This window comes from Crocodylus porosus, unplaced genomic scaffold (genome assembly GCF_001723895.1).
Source record: "Crocodylus porosus isolate Cpor-Errol unplaced genomic scaffold, CroPor_comp1, whole genome shotgun sequence".
In the NCBI taxonomy this organism is placed as follows: domain Eukaryota; kingdom Metazoa; phylum Chordata; order Crocodylia; family Crocodylidae; genus Crocodylus; species Crocodylus porosus.
Window position 1 is genome coordinate 2869918 of NW_017728943.1, and position 12694 is coordinate 2882611.

Consider the following 12694-nt stretch of genomic DNA (forward strand, 5'->3'; position numbering starts at 1 on the left):
CGGGTGCAGCACCCGCCCTGGCTGCCCCGCAGAGCCACGCACCTGCGGCCGGGGCGGCCCCGCTCTATTGTCCGGGCCGCATCCTCCCCCCCACACCGCGGTGCAGGCGGCGGCTCCCCGCAGGGCACCGGCCGGCCGCCAGGGGGCGCCGCGCCTCGCCGCTCTAATGCGCAGGCGCCCCCGGGTCCGGCAGCCACACGCGGCCCTAGGCGGGTGAGGCCCGGCTCTAGCGCGGAGGCGGCCGAGCCGCAGGAGCGGGGCCGCGGGCTCGCAGCCAGGGGCGGGAAAAGCAGAGCCGGGGCCTCGGGGCGCGTCCAGGAGCCGCCCGCGAAAGCGGACTCGTGCCGCAGCCCCGCTCTGCAGAGGCCCGGTCCGGCCGTGGACACCCCTGAAGCACTGGGCGCGGTTCGTCAGAGCAGGACTGGAAGGGACCCCAGGAGCTCCTCCGCGCTGGCCCCCCCGCTCTCCAGAGCCATCCCTGCCCCGCGTCTGCCTGACCTGCTGCTCAAAAGCTTACGAGGACGGAAAAGGGCCCTTCACTGAAGGCACTGCGAGCAGAGCTAGGCTTACGCTCGGGTTGAATCTTATGCACGTTGCTTACTAGCTGCACCCGACGGGTTTTTCACTCTTTGCCGCTTCTTGGCAGGAAAGCAAGCAGGCACTATGAGAGACCATCAACATGACGCAACTGTCTTAACATTGCACAACAGGTAAAGAGACCAGCTGTTGCAACACAACCTTCCGACTGGGTGTGGAATTAATCACTGCTTCATGCTGCAAAAAAAATGAGTGAAGAAATCCTGAAAAGCATAGGTTTGAAGTATGTGTTTTTCCCCAAAAGAGAACCTAAAGAGTTTCCTGATAACAGGGAAGGAGGAAAAGTTTTTTTTTTTTGCATATCATTTTCTGCCTCCTGTAGGAAGTTTATTAGTAGGGGGTTACTAGAAAATAGCCAAGGGCAATACTACAATACTGAAAAGATAGAAAATTAAATTAGGCCTGGGTTAAATAAGACAGAAGAGGGGCTGGATGCAAAATGCTTACATTTCTTTCTAGTCTTGATTAAAAGCAAAACCAAATATTACTTTGACCAAGTCACTGCAGACTATGGGAGCACATTTATCACCTCAATTATGTTGGTTCCCCCCCTTTTGTCTGTTTGAGCTTCATAAGTTTTTACCTCCTTCAAGGCAGAGTTCCTTTATTTTTGTAGAACGGATAGTTCATTTTAGCTGATATTTTTATACACATCTTAAGTAATAATATACTTCAGTGGTTAGTTAATTCTTTGGGCCTCGTTCTTTCAATCAGATGCGCAATCTGTGTGCCCGTATGGATCTGATTAGTGAAAGAGGCCTTCCTAGTCAAACAAGTTATCTGTAACCTGCAAGGTATCTTAGCTCCTATGCATGGCTATTTTACATTTTTCCCTGCTTGCTTTTATACTAGTTATTCTGGTCTCATCTCCCTGATTTTCCTACGAGTAAGTCAAATGGATTATGACAGTTACCAAGGAAGCTGCTTCTGATTGATTAAAGGAGGATGGGATTTTAAGTCACTGCTTAAAGCTTCAGGGACAGGTTTGGATGAAAACGGGTTACACTTGTTTTTGTGTAACCCCTGTTTAACCGAAATGAACAACAGACTGTTGTAAATCAGGATCTGATTCCGATGCCTTTTCAGTTAACAGAGCAGAAATTTCCTTCATTCTCCACAAGAAACAGGTTAAACAAAAGATTTGATGGTCCCAATATCACCACGGTAAGCCCAAGATGGGCACAGCTAAAACTTTACAATGGTTGAGGAAAATGAATAGTCTTGTCTTTCTGGTGGGCTTCTGGAAAGGGTGGAGGTATGGTTGTGTGAGAGGCACTGCCAGGAAACAGACCATGATTCTTGGGAAAAGCCAATGTTGTCTCCACTGGAAGTGTCCCACCTCCATTCCCTACTGGGTTGGATACAGTTCCTTCACCCAGGTGTCCTCTGTTAGTATCCAAGGCCAGAGGTACTGGCACACTGACAGCAACCTGGGGGGAGAGGGGTGTCCACAAGGTAAGTTGTGAAGCTGAAGAAGATATTGCTATCCTTACAAAGTAATACTAGGGACCTTGTTAAGGACAAAAGAAGGTAGGAGATAGATCCAAGTTAAATTCTACTTAGAACTTTCAGGATGATTCTGAGTCCTGCATCCTAAGAGCTAACTTTGCATTTTTCATCCGTTTATGATAATGCAGAACTTAATACTGTGATGTTATATTTAATACATCATAATTACTAGGAAGTGTCCAGACCCATACAATTTTTATGTTGTAGATCTGATTCTCATTCATATCACTAGATTCTTTAGTATTAAACTGCTGCTGCTGCTTGTGTAAATTAAAATACCCACCATCAGAGCAATATACAGAGGCCTCTTAGCATAAAATAAGATCATACTGCTATACAACAGCCCCTGCGCTGTGCAGATAAGTTTCCATGCTAACAGGTAATCAGATCTTGACTCTGAAGTGTTTATGCACATGTGCATCTGTACTAACATTTTAGTGAGACTGTTCAGATGCTTAAAAACAAGCATATGATTTAAGTTGTTACAGGACTAGGTCCTAGCAAGTATTTTCACTTGTAGCTGACTGGAAGAGGGTTTCCCTATATAATGGTAAAGAAGCTGCATTTTTGCCCTGCTGACTCTCATCCTGTATCATAATCCTCATCTGAATAGTAGGTGGAACAACAGAAGCCACATCTAAAAATAGTTTGCAAAGGATCTTTTAAGTTAGGCTGCAGCACTGACAGTCCTGGATAAGCCTCATAACCTCTCTACATTTCAGTCTGCCATTGGTAAAATGATCATACTTACTCCATGAGTATGAAACAGTTCAAGTCAGTTGAAAATTAAGAAGCATCTACTATTTGATGTGTTCAAAAACACTGTACAGGTGTTTATCATCATCAGTGATGCTCCTTAAATATGCCAGGTGGTTCACAATCATAGAAAATTAGGGTTTGAAGTGGACCTCAGGAGGTCATTTAATCCAACCCCCTGCTCAAAGCAGAACCATCCCCCACTAGATCATTGCAGCCAAAGCTTTGTCTAGCTGGGTCTTAGAAAGCCTCCAAGGATGGAGATTCCGCCTAGTTCTGTCATCTGCCACTACTGAGAACAGTCTAACTCCATCCTCTTTTGATTCCCCCCCACTCCTTTCAGGTAGTTGAAGGCTGCTATTAAATCCCTCCTCAGTATTGTCTTCTCTTCTCTAAACTAAATAAGCCAAGTTCCCTTAGCCTGTCCTCATAAGTTGTGTGCCCCAGTTCCCTCACCATTTTTGTTGCCCTCCACTGGACTCTCCAATTTGTCAACATCCTCTGGGGGGGACGGACAACAACAGGGGTAAAACTGAATTCAATGTGGCCTCAGCAGTGCTGAACAGAGGGGAATAATCACTTCCCTGGACCTACTGGCAACACACCTACCAATTCATCCCAGTATACTGTTAGACTTCTTGGCATCAAGGGCACACTGCTGGTTCATATCCAGTTTATTGTCTGTCCACTGTAACCCCCAGCTCCTTTTCTGCAGAGTTGCTACCCAGCTAGTCAGCCCCAAGCTTGTACTGGTGCATGGGATTGTTCTGTTCCAAGTACAGGACTTTGTGCAGTTGTCCTTGTTGAACTTCATGAGATTTCTTTTGGCCCAATCCAATTTGTCTAGGTCATGCCGAAGCCTAGTCCTACCCTCCAGTGTATCTACTACTCCCCCCAGCTTGGTGCTATCTGCAGACTTGCTGAGGGTGTACTCCATCCCATCTTCCAGGTCACTGATGAAAATATGGAATAAAACCAGCCTCAAGACAGACCCATGGGGCAATCCGCTTGATACCAGCTGCCAACTACGCATGGAGCCACTGATTACTACTCTGTGAGCCCAATGCCCCAGATAGTTTTCTATCTACCTTACAGTCCGTTCATCCAGCCCATATTTCCTTAGCTTTCCTGCACAAGTGTTGTGGAAGACAATGTAAAAAGCCTTGCTAAAATCTTCACCTATAAAGAATCAAAATTCTCTGTCCCTGGCATGGTATTGCTATTGCAATCAACTGTATGGAGCTTATTTGCCAAATGATTTACACCAGATAAATCCTACTGTGAATCAGGGGCACAGATGGATGGAGTGAATTCCTAAAGAACTCTGCCTTTGGGGATAGAAGGGGGAGCATTCAGCAGCTTCCAAGCAAACAGTAGCTTGAGACAACTACCTTCTGTCCTCAGGACAATTTATGTTTAGACAAGTTCTGACCATGTTGTCTCCAAGCCACTGTGGCCAAAAGTGGAGCACTGGACTGAATCTCAGGAGACCAGAATCAGATTCCTGGCTCTGATTCTGGCCTGCTGAGTGACCTTGCACAAGTCCCTTCTGCCCCACTGGCCACTGTTAAAGTCTTGAAAGTGATACCCCTCTTTTGTAAAGCTCTTTAAGATCTATGGATGGAAAAGCATTATGTAAGAGCTAGTTATTGTAATTTTAAAAAGTACAACTTTTGATTAGTAAATCAAATGATAGTCTGTTCACCATTTAGCGTGGCTTTCAGCCACAGAACTCCTGGCTTATGTAACTTCCTATCTTTTTTCTATTCACTCCAATAGCCAGCCCCACAGCAGAGGCTAAAGATTAGCAGCAACTTGTGCTAAGTAGCCCAATTTAAGTTAGACATAAGCAGATATTTAAATGTTTTTCAAGATAAGGCTGATTCAGGGGGATGGGGGTGCCAGTGGTCTGTCACTTCACCTGGTCACCATGCTCCTGTAAAGATTCTGTCTCTTGCAGTCATAACCCTCCCCCTTTTGTTTTAGTTTTTCAATGTCCCAGTAAAACAAGTGTCCCTAGAGGAAGAGATTGCTTTTTTTCCAGGTCCTGCATGGAATGGTCCTAACAACTTCTTCAGGCAGTCTTGCAAACTTGCACTGAACTCTTCAGTCAGATCAAGAAATGTGCTCATCAAGGTGAAGGATTCTCAGCAATATTGGATCAAGTATAGAACTGGACTACTCAAGAATTATATTGACTTAAGGTTAACAAAACGTGTTGAGTGCAGTCACCTGATGAAGACCTAGCTAGAAGAAATGTTCACATGAAGATCTAGATCTATTTCCCACTGATACAATAAGATTGCTATCTGGAACAGCAGGGTACTGAACCAACATAGGATTTTACAATAAAAGAAACAGTTCTGGACACATTTTTAACAACCAATCTAGAACTTAAAATTAGCAGAGAATTAGAAGCTGCCTTCTTTTAATGATAATGGTATCAACAGCAGCATGTCTTCAGACAATAAACACCACAGAAACAGGAAAAACACTGTCTTGGAAACCAGAGTTGTAGCAGTAGTGAAGACCATTTCCCACGGTAATGGATGAAAATGTCTGAGAGTTTCCAATTCCCTCTCCATTCTGTACGGAGTTCTCTGATAAACTGAAAAACATGCACATTAATTTCTAGCTCCCTATGTCTAAGCCAGGTTTAAACCTTTATTCTTCAGCAGGAAGAGGGAGCTCAACATCTTCTGTCACCCAAGCTAAAATTCTTGCCTAGTTCATCATTATCTCCTTGAATACTGCAAATGTAGCCTTGACAAGTGCCTTCTTACAACCCTACCCTGCCAAATAGCTCTTCATTAGTAGTATTTCCTATTTTGCCACAAAACCATATGCATACCGACTATTTAGCCCCCATTCTTCAGCCCCCAGGACTTGCTGTTGTTTCTCCATCACATTCAACACAAACTACCAGCATTTGTCTTTTTTCCCCCCTCTTTGTAAAGCTGTTCATATCTTAACTTCATCCTACATATGATCTCTTAAATGCTTTCAAACAATTGACCCCTGCCTTTGCTCTCCCAACTATACTACCAGCCTTTATTACCCAAGAATCCAATTTTCCCCTCAAACATCTTAATGATTTCTCCCATGCCACTCAAGTGTAGGAGGGGCTCCTCATAAAATCTGCAGATCTACCACATTATCTCCCTTTAAATCTCTCCTTAAAACCCTCTCCCTGCTGTGAAGCTTAAAAAACACTAACAATGGTTGGGCAGCTGGTGTGCTATGACTGCTGCTTATTACGCTAATCATAACTGACAGTTACCTTGCATTCCCACATGGGTTTATTGCCACCACCCATTAATCTGAAGCACCATAAAACTGTAGGATCACTGGGATAGAGACAGTCTTTTTGTTGTGTGTATACAGTGCATGGCACAATAAAACGCCATATTTTGACTAGGGAGATTTCAGTTTTGATAGGTCTCAAAAATAGGAAACTCAAGACACTAACTTAGAAGAATCTGACACACAGCAAAACTGAGCTTGTAAATACAACTGTTTGCTTGAAGAACAAACAGAAGACAGCAAGAACAGGTTGCAGGAGAACACTGAATTACCAGCCTCTCTGAAGAGTCTCAGTTACCTAATACAATTTCAGTTTTTTCCATCCTGGCTTCCAGCTTTAACCATAGGATTCCAACAAAAAGCAGCAATTCAAAAGTGTCACTGGCCCATATGCCGTCAGAAGCTGCAAGACTTTGTTTCCAAAACAAAATACAGCCAAGCTATTTATTACAAAGGATCCAAAACACAATGGCAAGACCATTGTTTTTCAAATATTTCTCTACAGCATTAAAGCAAAAGCATAGTCACTAGTAACTAACCCAGTTAGCAAGTTCTCCAAAGAACACCCATGTGATAGCATGAAGGGATGCATATTCTATTCTTTACCAACATATTACTGTGAATGGTGATGGGTTGACTTGCTGAGCCTCCAAGATCACTGGATAAATTTTGATTTACATAACTTAGTCAAGGACAGAATAAACACCTCATACAAAAAAACTAAATTATCTGAAAAACAGTTTTCTTTGTTCTAAAGCTGTAAGTAAACTGGTTATCCTGATGTAGAAATTTAATTAAAAAAAAACCAACAGATCCATTGTTTGCTCTTGTCTTAAGGAGTCTATGCCTAAAGTATCTGGATGTTTCTCAAGGTATTATTTTCCTTATGATCAAAATACAAGGGGGGGGGTGGAGGTTTACTTTAACTTGTACTGTTGGAAACTCTGAAGAAATTCAGCGTTACTCAAATGACTGCATATTCATTTTTTAATCGATTATTTAAATATGAGCCATAGTTATGCGTCTTTTAGCTGGAGAGAAGAGAATGAAATCCCCCACCCCTACAGAAGACCTGCAGGCCAAGTGAAATGGCTGTATCTTTTGACACCCCTGCTTAAATTAACACTAGTTTTAGAAGTCTGTTACTTTTCACAATTAATGCTCATTGTTTACTTTTTACTCCCTCAGACTAGACAGCAAGACTGAAGTGGTCAGTTTAATTTAAAATGTATATTTTTTTTTTTTTTTTTTTTTTACTACTTCATCTTCTGCATTAAGGGCGAGATCCAGCCTGATTTCAGAAGAGTCTCAATATTACCTTAGTTAAATGTAACTGCTTAATTTCCAAAGAGCAATCCAGTTTGGCCCTACTCTACAAGTCACAAAATTCAGTAGGTGTCAAAGTGAACTTTAATCTTCTGCTTTGGACAGCAAATTTCCCAAGGCCTCTACAGGTAGACTTTTTTATCATGTCCTAAAGCATCACTTAAGTCTTTCCTAAACTCCACTGCAATCTAATTTGGTGTTGGTGAGAAACCTAAATCCCAATCCCAGCACATGTCGACAGTAAAATTCAAATTTAAAAAAGATAATGCAAGTAATAATAATATCCATCTTTTTTGCCCAGCAACTTAATGATTAAAACACTCTCTGAGAAGGGAGATCAGAATCTAGGCTACTCCCAGGGTGAGTTATAACCACTAGGGAAGCGGGGGGGCCAACCTTTCTGGCAGGTGTACCACAGATTATGCCCTGCCTGAATGCTACTCCAATCCCCTTCTCCTGCCTGATATACTCTGCTTTCTGCTCCCTCCCTAATGGTTGCTGCCAATACCCGTGTAGGACATGTCACAGATTGACCATCCCTGGCCTAGGCCATAGGGGCATGATTCCAGTACTCTTTATTCATTAGGTTAGACATTCATTGCTTCTAAAAGCAAACTGGATCTAACCCTAACATACTACTATTGTTGTTTGGGTTTGCAGACTATGGGAAATATTTACAGAGAAAGAGTCTTGATGGAGCACTTCAGTCCATATCAGGTTGTACAAATTCCATTTTAAACAGAAACCTGCATTTTGGAATAACAGTAAATTGCAAGTGCCTATCTGAAACATAGCTACCAAAGTGTTAAGTTTGCAAAAGGCCTTTACATTCACCTCTTCTGTCTCACTAAAATTTCACACAGCGTACAAGTGCAATGAGAGAGCAGACTGATGCTGACAGAGCTTTTATTCTAGGAGGTAGCTGAATTTGCATTCCCTTCAGACCCTAGATTTCAGTGTTGCCTGCAAGTTTCTCAGTGCCTGCTGGATCTCTCACTGCAGCACAAGGCAAGGGGAAGAGGCCTTGTACTGTCTGTCTACTTCAGCCTATCCAGGTCCTCATCAGTGGAGAAAGCATGAAGGGAAAGAGGTCATTATATCAAGCTTTATTTGCTGCCCACTTTTTCTATTAATGCTTTTGTTATGGCCTGAAGTCTGTGCTTCCCCTACTGATGGAGGTAGGAAGAGAGTGAAGAGTCTGATATTATATGGCTCTTTCCACTGACAATATGATGAAAAAGTGGTTGGGCCCATTAGGAGCCCCATAACCCTGATATCACTACTAGTCTGCTACAGTCAGAAGGATTGGGTGTGCATCCCATACACATACTATAGTGGGAGGGGCAACTCTTGGCTCTTCCTGCACCTTCTAATATGAGAAGCCAAGCAAGAATGTGTGCCTACTCCCATACCTGGTAAGTGCAGGGAGGAACAGAAGTCCCTGCACTGTTCCCCCCTATACATACACATGGCATTCCTCCTCCTGTTCTGTTGGGGAGGGGTTGGGGGGTGAGGATGACAAAGCTAGATTTTTGTGACTCTCTCCCATCAACTAATTAATTCTGCCTCCTGTTGGTGTGTGATGCATAACATTTCACATAAAAGATTTGGGAGCTGTGCTTAAGGATGACCTACTCTTCTGCATTACAAGCTCATGATTTATAATGAGTTCTCATTAGCTTACAGTATCCCACTACAAACCTACTGAGGAAATAAACCAGTTATAGGACATGAAAGCTTCAAGATATCTACTAGGCAGAGAATCCAGCAGCACAGCAAGAGCCAAGCAAGGTAGGACTATACCCACATAAATACAAACAAGATCTAGGGATACCCCCTTTGTGAGAAGTTTACACCCTCTCCAGGAACGATGGGAGGGAGATGAAAATCTTCCCAACATTCCTTCCCTGGACCTCGCTCAGGGACTTCCCATCATTCTCTTACTAGCACGTGCCTGAGCTGCTTGTCAAACACACCCTCTCTTCCAGCCTCCGCTGACTACCAAAAAGGTAGAAATAATTTCCTTTCACCATCTTCTACCTCCTGCTCCTGAACATCCTACTTCCAGTAAAGGAAGCCTGATGACTCTAACCCTTCCATAACCACCGTTTTTGATTTTCTCTCAAGCTACCAACAATAGTTCCAGCTCCTCAACTCAAGTATCATTAACAGCATTTCCAAGCAAAAACATGACGCTGACATGAAACTAATGCCATTTCACTAATGCCTGCTGGCCTTTGAATTTCAATAATTTAACTGCTCTGTCACCTTCGAGTTCACTTTTCTGCAGTAACCTAACTAGAAATTTGTTTGTGTTTTAATGTAAAACATCCTGCCAAAGATATTTTTTCTGCTTTAAATTATCACATTTAACTCATAAAGATAAAGACATTTTAAGGATTCACAGATATCAGTGTCAAATCGTACATATCCATACAGCAAGCTTTTGTCTAGTTAATCCATTAAAAGATACTAATTCTTTCATATATGGCATTTTTTAACTTGGTTAATATATTTCTCAAAAAAACCTTTAGAGCCTACTTTTCAGAGGCATTCTTGTACCTTCAGCTCCTATCAGTTTCACTCAAAAGCAGGAGGTCTTTAAGAAGAGGCTTGATGCCTACCTGGCTGGAGTCATTTGAGCCCAGTTTTTCTCCTGCCCAGGCAGGCGGTCGGACTTGAAGATCTACAAGGTCCCTTCCGACCCTACTTCTATGAATCTATGATTCAGACTAATACCTAGTGGCAACTTCCAAAACTTGGAGAAAACAATGAAAATTAATAGTTTAAAAAACAAACAAACTATAGTTATAATGTGCACATTTTACAGGTGTTTGTTGCCCTAGTGTTCCTCAGGCAGAAGTGCTGACTTGTCCAATGCATTTAATAAAGATTTTCTGTTAGAACGTGTTTTTGTATGTTCAGTCCTATGTATGACCCAGACTTCAGTAGAATTACATTTGGCCTGTCTAGCTTAGATGGGGAAGAAAAAAGAAAGCTGGATGTCAAAACAATGGAGAAAAGAAAGAAATCCAGCCAAGGGCAAGATTACGAGTCTTTCCTTTTTAGGGTCCTTAACCTTTTTATGGTTTCATCTTAAGTTTTAATTATATGCAAATATATTGGCAAAAGACAGCTGTAGACCGTACATCATTAGTGCTATTTATATAATGCTCTACTTCTTCAAAGCAAATATCATGTCAACAAAGAACACAATAGGCATATACAAGCATTTGAAAAGTGTATAAAACAGGGAGAGAGACCATTTTTATGGTAGCTATAATAAAATTCTGGGTGTGTCAAATCAGTGTACCAGAAATTTCAGGTACAAGACCAGGAAAATTAGGCTGAATATCAAGAAGCACACACATACAAAAACACCTGCATGTGTTAAAAAAAATTCAAAAACATTGTAGAAAACCCTACATTTCTAGACACATTCCCACATCTCCATTTTAAGATTATCTGCCATAAAAAAATTACAAAGAGAACCCACTTCTTAAGTTTCTTCTGGACATAAATAATATCATCTGATTTCTGAACAGACCCTGTAAATACCATGATGATTTTCACAGTTCAGATGGTTCTGAATGTTTAACAGATCTTTAAGAAAAATGTGCCACTACAAGTTTGAAAGAATTAGAGGTCCTACCTTGCAGACCATCTTGGAAGAATCCATGTCTACAGCAATTCAGAAAAGGATCAGGATAGAGGAGCAAGGGAGTTTAATTCTTCCAGATGCAACCATGCACTATTAGCTTATTTTAAGAAGTGGAAACTTGGTATCTAGAACAAGAATATATTAAGACAGAGGAAATAAATATAGCTTACAAACAAAACATATATGACAATATTCAACTTCCCTCAAGAAAAAAAAAGATTTTGAGGATACAATTAAAAATATTTCTTGCCACAGATACAGAATACAGTACACAAGTGAGCGCTACAATAAAACACAGCAACTTGAGCACCAACGCATTCCAGTACCCTTTAAGCCAAAGCAACTGGAAAATACAAAAAAATCTGTACATGGTATATATAGATCAACAATTTAAGTAGAGGAACCAAAAGAATGTGAAGGAGATCAAGATTTGGGTGCCTAACTTCCTCAGACTAATGAAAACCACATTTGTTGGATTTCCCTTTGTATTACCTGAACCACTTAATTTCCCATCATATTTAATAATCTGTACTGACTTTTGAAAATAAATGTTTTTACCATTTATTTAGACCTTAGTGAGGAGCAACAGGGAAGGTGTAGGGGAGGGGGTGTTAAAATGATTTAAAAACAAAAACAAAACAACACAACTTTCTGGAGTGCCACCTGGAAGTTTTAGAGTAATGCAAGGCTTTTTTCTGGTTAATTTTTTTTATTTGACCAACTATAACTGGGATCAAGTTAGACAAGCTAAATACAAAGCATTCATCTGGAAGCTTGGAATTTGATAGTTTTGTTTAATTGTTTGAGTAAAATGGGGATGCCAAAACAAGAGACAGAAGGAACAACAGACATCTTTTCTACCCCATTTCCTCAAACGTAGTGTTGAAGCCCTTAGTCCCATGCAGCTATTGCTCCTGCAATGCCAGCTCTTGATTTCTTTTGCTTCTGAAAATTGTTTAAATGTAAAATAAGGGGAAAAAATTCCCCGCAACAAGCCATCACAATGTAAAGCCTGATTAAAAACCACAAGGGCTGAAAAGCACTGAAAACTCAAATGCCTCACTCAGGTTCACTGCAGTTGGGAAGTTACAAGGGGACTGTGTCCCAAGCACCCAAAACCCTTTTCAAATCCAGCACGTTAAAGCAGACACTTTCTAAAAGCCTGCTCTGCAGGGAGGCAATCCTGTGGTTTCTCAGCACCCGCCGGTGCAGAGAGGAGACCTCCCCGCCAGATCCCCGCTGCCCCATCCCTGCTCCCAGCACTTGGCCTGCTCCCTTCTCCATCCCCATTGTTACAAATGCAACAAAACAGCTCTTCCTCCGGCCGCGGCTCTCCCTTTCCTACTCGCATGTCATGTAGGGCTTCAAACTTCCCGGTCTCCCTCGCCCTGCCTTTTCCTCCGGCCCAACTCACTTTCTGGCTGTGCTGGAAGCAAACCCCTGTCCCCTCCCCCCGGCCTCGGCCTGCTCAATTCGCTCCCAGCAGCCGCTGGCCGCGCGGAGCGAGCCGGACCCGGCGCTCGGCAGCAGGACCGGGCTCAG

At 42.4% G+C, this 12694-nt stretch overlaps 1 protein-coding gene and 1 long non-coding RNA gene across 4 annotated transcripts in view; one reads left to right on the forward strand and one right to left on the reverse strand.

Annotated features, from left to right (window-relative positions):
* The window catches only part of KANSL1 (KAT8 regulatory NSL complex subunit 1), a 172704-nt gene extending 161282 nt beyond the window's left edge, over nucleotides 1–11422 (reverse strand). For 2 of the 3 annotated variants that reach the window (XM_019548451.1, XM_019548448.1), the window contains exon 1: nucleotides 11144–11422. The gene's annotated coding sequence lies outside the window, so the exon portion shown is untranslated. The remainder of the gene's footprint in view (nucleotides 1–11143) is intronic. The other variant, XM_019548452.1, reaches the window with a different exon arrangement.
* Nucleotides 1–12123, forward strand: part of LOC109318951 — a 21366-nt gene extending 9243 nt beyond the window's left edge. Inside the window, exons 2-3 of the long non-coding RNA XR_002103354.1 lie at nucleotides 7558–7568; nucleotides 11840–12123. This is a non-coding gene — a long non-coding RNA (uncharacterized LOC109318951). The remainder of the gene's footprint in view (nucleotides 1–7557; nucleotides 7569–11839) is intronic.
* The last annotated feature ends 571 nt before the right edge of the window (nucleotides 12124–12694 follow it).